Source organism: Theropithecus gelada, chromosome 8 (assembly GCF_003255815.1).
Source record: "Theropithecus gelada isolate Dixy chromosome 8, Tgel_1.0, whole genome shotgun sequence".
In the NCBI taxonomy this organism is placed as follows: domain Eukaryota; kingdom Metazoa; phylum Chordata; class Mammalia; order Primates; family Cercopithecidae; genus Theropithecus; species Theropithecus gelada.
Window position 1 is genome coordinate 147,161,803 of NC_037676.1, and position 6,510 is coordinate 147,168,312.

The window sequence follows — 6,510 nt, forward strand, 5'->3', positions numbered from 1 at the left end:
AGTATGTCGAATATCAAAGATTTAAAACACCTGATATTAAAATAAGAAAGGTTTAAAACAGTTGATCAACATAGGATGACAGTTCACTGTAAGATAATAGTCATTCATTTAGCCGAAGTGGTAATTCAAAGATTTCAGAAAGCAAAAACCTCCACACTTTGATAGACAGAAGAAAAACTAAATAAATTAAAATAATAAAAAATGATAGAGAGGAGACTCAGTTTTTGGAACAATTAAAAGACCTAAGAAAGACAGCATGAGACAGAATCTGTCTCTCCTCTCCTTGTTTTTTTTTGCAGTTTACTCAAAAGGTGAATAAAAATATTTTTCTGTTATTAATATTATTATACATGAAATTATTGTTCAAAAGAGAAAACCAAATTTTATTTTTGTATTAATCCATTATCAATACTAAAGCTAATTTTAATACAACCTTATAAACTAATCCATCCAGTCTCAGCTTTTGACTACACAAGATTTCCATAGCCCATTTATGACTTCTTACATATTTTTCTACTTTTTTCCCTTTCCCAACTTTTAGATCCATTTAGACTTATATGATTTTTCTTTCATTTTGAAACAACCTGTAAATACCCTCTAAACTAGAGAAAATTATTTTTTCTTTAGCAAAAACCACTAAGTGTGGTGGCTTATGCCTGTAATCCCAGTACTTTGGGAGGCCGAGGCAGGAGGACTGCTTGAGCCTAGGAGTTCAAGATGACACTGGGCAAGATGGTGAAACCTTGTCTCTATAAAAATAAAAAACTTAAAAATAAAGGTAGTTGGGTGTGGTGGCACACCCCTATAGTCCTAGCTGCATGGCAGGCTAAGGTAGGAGGATAACTTGAGCCCAGGAGTTTGAAGCTGCAGTGAGCTATGATCACACCATTTTACTCCAGCCTGGGTGACAGAGCCAGACTTTGTCTCCAGAAAACAAAACAAAAGGAAAAAAAAAAAAAAAACGGTCAGGCGCGGTGGTTCATGCCTATAATCCCAGCACTTTGGGAGGCTGAGGCGGGCAGATCATGAGGTCAGGAGATCGAGACCATCCTGGCTAACACGATGAAACCCTGTCTCTACTTAAAAAAAAAATACAATACAAAAAAAAAAAAAAAATTAGCCGGGTGTGGTGGTGCGCACTTGTAGTCCCAGCTACTCGGGAGGCTGATGCAGGAGAATGGCGTGAACCCAGGAGGTGGAGCTTGCAGTGAGCCAAGATGGCGCCACTGCACTCCAGCCTGGGCGACAGAGCAAGACTCCATCTCAAACTAAAATAAAAAAAAGGAAAAGAAAAAACCAAACCACATCCTGATGTTTTATTATTATTATTTTTTGAGACAGAGTCTCGCTCTGTCACCCAGGCTGGAGTGTAGTGGCATGACCTCTGCTCACTGCAACCTCCGCCACCTGGGTTCAAGCAATTCTCCTGCCTCAGCCTCCCGAGTAGCTGGGACTACAGGCGTGTGCCACCATGCCCAGATAATTTTTGTAGTTTTAGTAGAGACAGGGTTTTGCCCTGTTAGCCAGGCTGGTCTCAAACTCCTGACCTCAAGTATCTACCTGCCTCAGCCTCCCAAAGTGCTGGGCAAAATGTGACTTTATGATTTAAAATTACTGAAAATAATTTTGAAACTATGACACAAGTACCGTCCTAATGTCTTCCCCAGACATTCTGGGGAATACCCACATGGCACCCAGCGATGAGTATGAAGAGCATGGCCCATCTGGGTCCTGAATTTACATGTAGAGAGCTCATCACAGAGGACAGATGTGAAGATATGTCTGCATCTCCCACCATAGTCAGGAGGCACAGCTGGGGCAGAGAGAACTCCACACGTCACCAGGCCTCACCATGGCCATTTGTTTAGAGCCCATAATTGAATGGGTCTAAGACCTAAGCTCACAGACAAGTTAAACAAGTATCAAAAATATCACAGAATCAACAGTTTTATGACCTTAAAACATCTAGCAGAGATATTCTAAACCTGTCTGACTAGTAGACCAAGGAGAACGTGTCTAAATTAATACTGACAATCCTGAAGACATTCCTATCTCACCAACAATTTAAAATCTAGTTTTATTTACCAAAGATTACTAAAGTCACATGAACTTGAAAAATATTTGGGCTTATTAACTTACGAGCACTTATTTATAAATCAATTTGGTACCATGTAGACACCACACACACACACAAATAAAATACAAAGATTTTATAACTTTGATTTTAAAATTTTAGCAACGAAATAGGTAAAACTCACTAGTTTAAAACAACAGTTGGATTCAAACTTTGCAAATGAAACAAGTTAATCTGTCCCACATGACCAAAGACCTTACTGAGTTTTAGAGGAAAAAAGGATAACAAATTTACATCTCAAAGCACAGAGCAAGAATTTAAACTTTTTTTTCTTTTTTTTTTTTTGAGACGGAGTCTTGCTCTGTTGCCCAGGCTGGAGTGCAATAGCGGGATCTTGGCTCACTGCAAACTCCACCTCCCGGGTTCAAGCAATTCTCCTGCCTCAACTTCCTGAGTAGCTGGGATTACAGGCGCCTACCACCAGGCCCAGCTAATTTTTGTATTTTTAGTAGAGATGGGGTTTCACCATGTTGGCCAGGCTGGTCTCGAACTCCTGACCTCAGGCGATCTGCCTGCCTTGTCCTCCCAAAGTGCTGGGATTACAGGGGTGAGCCACCGTGCCAAGCCAGGGAGGAACTTTTTGTTGTTGTTGGAGATGTCTCGGTCTGTCGCCCAGGCTGGAGTGCAGTGGCACAGTCTCAGCCCTCTGCAACCTCTGCCTCCTGGGTTCAAGCGATTCTCCTGCCTCAGACTCCCAAGTAGCTGGGGTTACAGGTACCTGCCACCACACTTGGCTAATTTTTGTATTTTTAGTAGAGACAGGGTTTCACTATATTGGCCAAGCTGGTCTTGAACTCCTGACCTTGTGATCTGCCCGCCTTAGCCTCTCAAAGTGCTGGGATTACAGGCATGAGCCACTGCGCCCGGCCTAAGGTTTTTAAAAAGGAGTCTGAGTGTGTTATAGGACAGTAAAAAATGGATGCCATGGATGCCAAGGTAACACAAAATCACAGGAATTCACCATAGCATTTTATAAGGAAACTTTTTTTTTTTTTTTTTGAGATGGAGTCTCGCTCTGTCGTCCAGGCTGGAGTGTGGTGGCATGATCTCAGCTCACTGTAAGCTCTGCCTCCAGAGTTCACACCATTCTTCTGCCTCAGCCTCCCAAGTAGCTGGTATTACAGGAACCCGCCACAACACCTGGCTAATTTTTTGTATTTTTAGTAGAGATGGGGTTTCACCATGTTAGCCAGGATGGTCTCGATCTCCTGACCTCATGATCCGCCGCCTTGGCCTCCCAAAGTGCTGGGATTACAGGCTTGAGCCACCGCGCCCGGCAGGAAACTAATTTCATTTACATATGTAGCTTCAAATTGAGCCTCCACTTTCCAACTGGACCACCGAGCTCCGGGTGGAGCCCATTAACTAATAGGGCCAAGAAGGCACTTGCAGTTTCCCGGCTCTAATACATACATATATATGTGAAAAGCAGGTGCAACATTTAGATCTCCCAAAATCAAGGATTCCATTTTACACAGAATCCTGAGTCCCCAAAAAGGGGGCAATGCCACGGGACGGGACACAGTGATGCTTCCACAGTGCACCTCCCAGCAAAGACATTCCCCTGAGGCTGAGTGGCCTGTCACCAATCAGCCCATCCCCCACAGGAGGCTATGTCTCAGTGGTGAGTGTTTCTATGGCTTCCAGGTGTCCAAACCATGTTTTTCTTATCTAAACACATAAAGAAATGAGTAGCTCCCTACAGTAATAACCACTCATGGCAAACACTGTCAGCCATCTCCAAAACTGCAGCCCTCACCAGGAACTTGTCAACCACTATATACCCAAAGGTCCTGTTCTCTCAGAGTACAAAATAATTCCTGGTATCCCCCAAGCTAGAGGGATCAGGAACTCAATGCCAAAGACAGCAGAACTTTACACTTGAGAGAAACCTTCTTACGACTCGGGACTCTACAAGGAACGCAGGAGACTCCCAAAAGGGGATGTGTGTTGCCTTTTTGTGTTCTTCAGGGGGTCTCAGGGCTGCTAAGTCTCTAGATTTCTGCATGTGGTATCAAAGATGGCAACGGGGAGAAGCAGAAGTGGAAGGAAATGGAAGAACAAGTCTTGGAGGAGCCAAATTAAGGAGCTCTTAAGCTTTCCAGAAGGCAAAAGTCATGCCATCAAACCAGAGGGGCCAAACATAATATAAAAAGGGTGGAGGGTGTTTTAGTTGACTGAAAATAACATCCTCAGAAACAGGGTCCAAAATAGAAAAAAGCTGAAAGGTCTTCCCCCCACTGCAAAATATATAAAAGCCTGAATATCTGCTTTTAATTAAGCTGACTTCTGACCACAGAGCGCCTTTAAAAAGATCTTTTCTCTAATGACAATTCCTCCTCAAGCCATTTTACATCAACTTCTGCTGCTAGCTGGGTTCTTCACCAAATGGGCAGCCCACAGAAGTGGCCATCACACTGCAGTGTTGCTCGCCACCCTTCCTTACCACAGTGTGACAGATGGCTCTCCATTCCCAATCCCTCTAAAGCCGCCAGCATTTTCAGGGAGTCCCCACACTCACGAGGTTGTCCACAAGTGTCTAAAAAGTGAGCCGCAGCAACTGCACATGGAAGTGACTGCCACTCTGGGGCTTCCCCACCCATTCCTTGGTCTCTCAGCTGGGACTGCCAAATGTTCCATGGTGAGCAGGTCTATGCAAACCTACCCTCAAAAGCTGAGAGGCTGAAGAAAGAGGCTGACAAATCCAGTTCCTCAGAAAATAAACATTTAATAGGAATTTGCAAACAGAAGCGATGTTTCGATCCCCACACCTGTCCTCCAGAAAGTACTGTTTATAGAGCAAGCTTTTTTGGTAAAACATGTGCAGCTGTCACATCTCAGACTTTCTTGCAAAATTCATGACTGCTGGAGAAGTTAGGTAAGCATCTTTATGAGGGTTTATCTATGCTACAGGCATTGTGTAAAGACTTTGGTGCAGGAGTCAACCATTGGCCATTATGGCAATTTTGCTTGAAGACAACACCACTCTTGCCATGCCACAGGCTATTTTCCTACAGTGTAAAGCGTATACCTCTGGATACAATGTGTAATCCTTCCTCCTCGCTTACATTATTTTTCTGTCCATCTAAACTTGCTAAGGATTCTTTCATGTTCCTGCCAAAAATGGTCCTAGAGAGAGCTTAATAGACACTAAGGCTTGGCTTTGGAAGTGGTGTTAAGGGAATGTGTTAAATGGTGGAATTATGTGTGACACATATTTTCCCTTTTTCAAATTTGCATTTTCTAGAATTACGTTGATTTTAAAATTAAAAAAATGTAAAGTGGGCAAGCCACATTTGAAATCTGGACCGCAACCCTCTCAGGGGCTTCTGTGCAGCATGTGATGTCACCACCTCAGTGCTGCAGTCCTTGGTGGGCCCCAGCCCCCGCATGAGGTGAGAAGGGATCACAGGACAGTTGAGGCAGCACCAGAGTGGGCAGGGGTGGGGGTGGGCACCAGTTCTCACTTGTTCACTGATGTAAGCCTGTTACAGGACCAACAGGTTTGTATGCTGGCTGCACAGTAAAGGCCAATGACACTGAGACAGCAGGGATGCAGCCAAAAGTTTAATTATTGCAGGGCACCAAGTGAGGAGATGGGAGGAGACCCTCAAATCCATCTGGGGTTTTTAAGGGGATCATGGAGGGTGAGGGGCTGGAAAACTGGGGTAGTTGATTGGCCAGGGCAGAGGGGATGACATCACCAGGATGTGGAAACTGCATTCTTTGGTGTGGGCAGCTCCTCGTGGGGTTCTTCAGACCAGCTCATTCAGTAGTCGTATGGTATGCAGGACCTGAAGGCGTATCTCAAAGGGAAAACTTAGCATTTCATAATGTTCAAGTTGTCATCTATAGAGCAGTTGAAGGGAACTGTAATCTAGGGTCTACGTGACTCCAGGACACAGGCACACACGCCTACGTGGAAGCATGTCAGGGGGAAGGCTGACCGAATGATGAACGCTGAATGTGCTGCAAGCTTCGTTTACTTTCATTTCTCCCCTCTTCTTCCCTGACTAATTTGATAAAGTTTATAGGGGCAGTTTCAAGCCCTTTTACAAATACCATTCGGAGTCCTATGCAGCAGCTAGGGCAATGAGTGCGTGGCAGGGGCCACACGGCCGCTGCAGGGAGAAAGGGATGGACCTTTTACGGTGGAAGTTTGGGGGTCAGTACTGAGACTGCCAATCCCAGCAGACAGAATGAGTGTCTTTTCCCTCCACCCTCCCCTCCTTCTTTTTCGTTTCTCTTCTCCTCTCTCCAATTTCTGTTTTGCGATCGTGAAGGCCCAGTTTTTGGTAAGTAATTATATTAAGTACTTATCTAAATAATTAAGGGTCTTTTGAGAAACATAATTAGTCTACTAAGTTTTTTTTTTT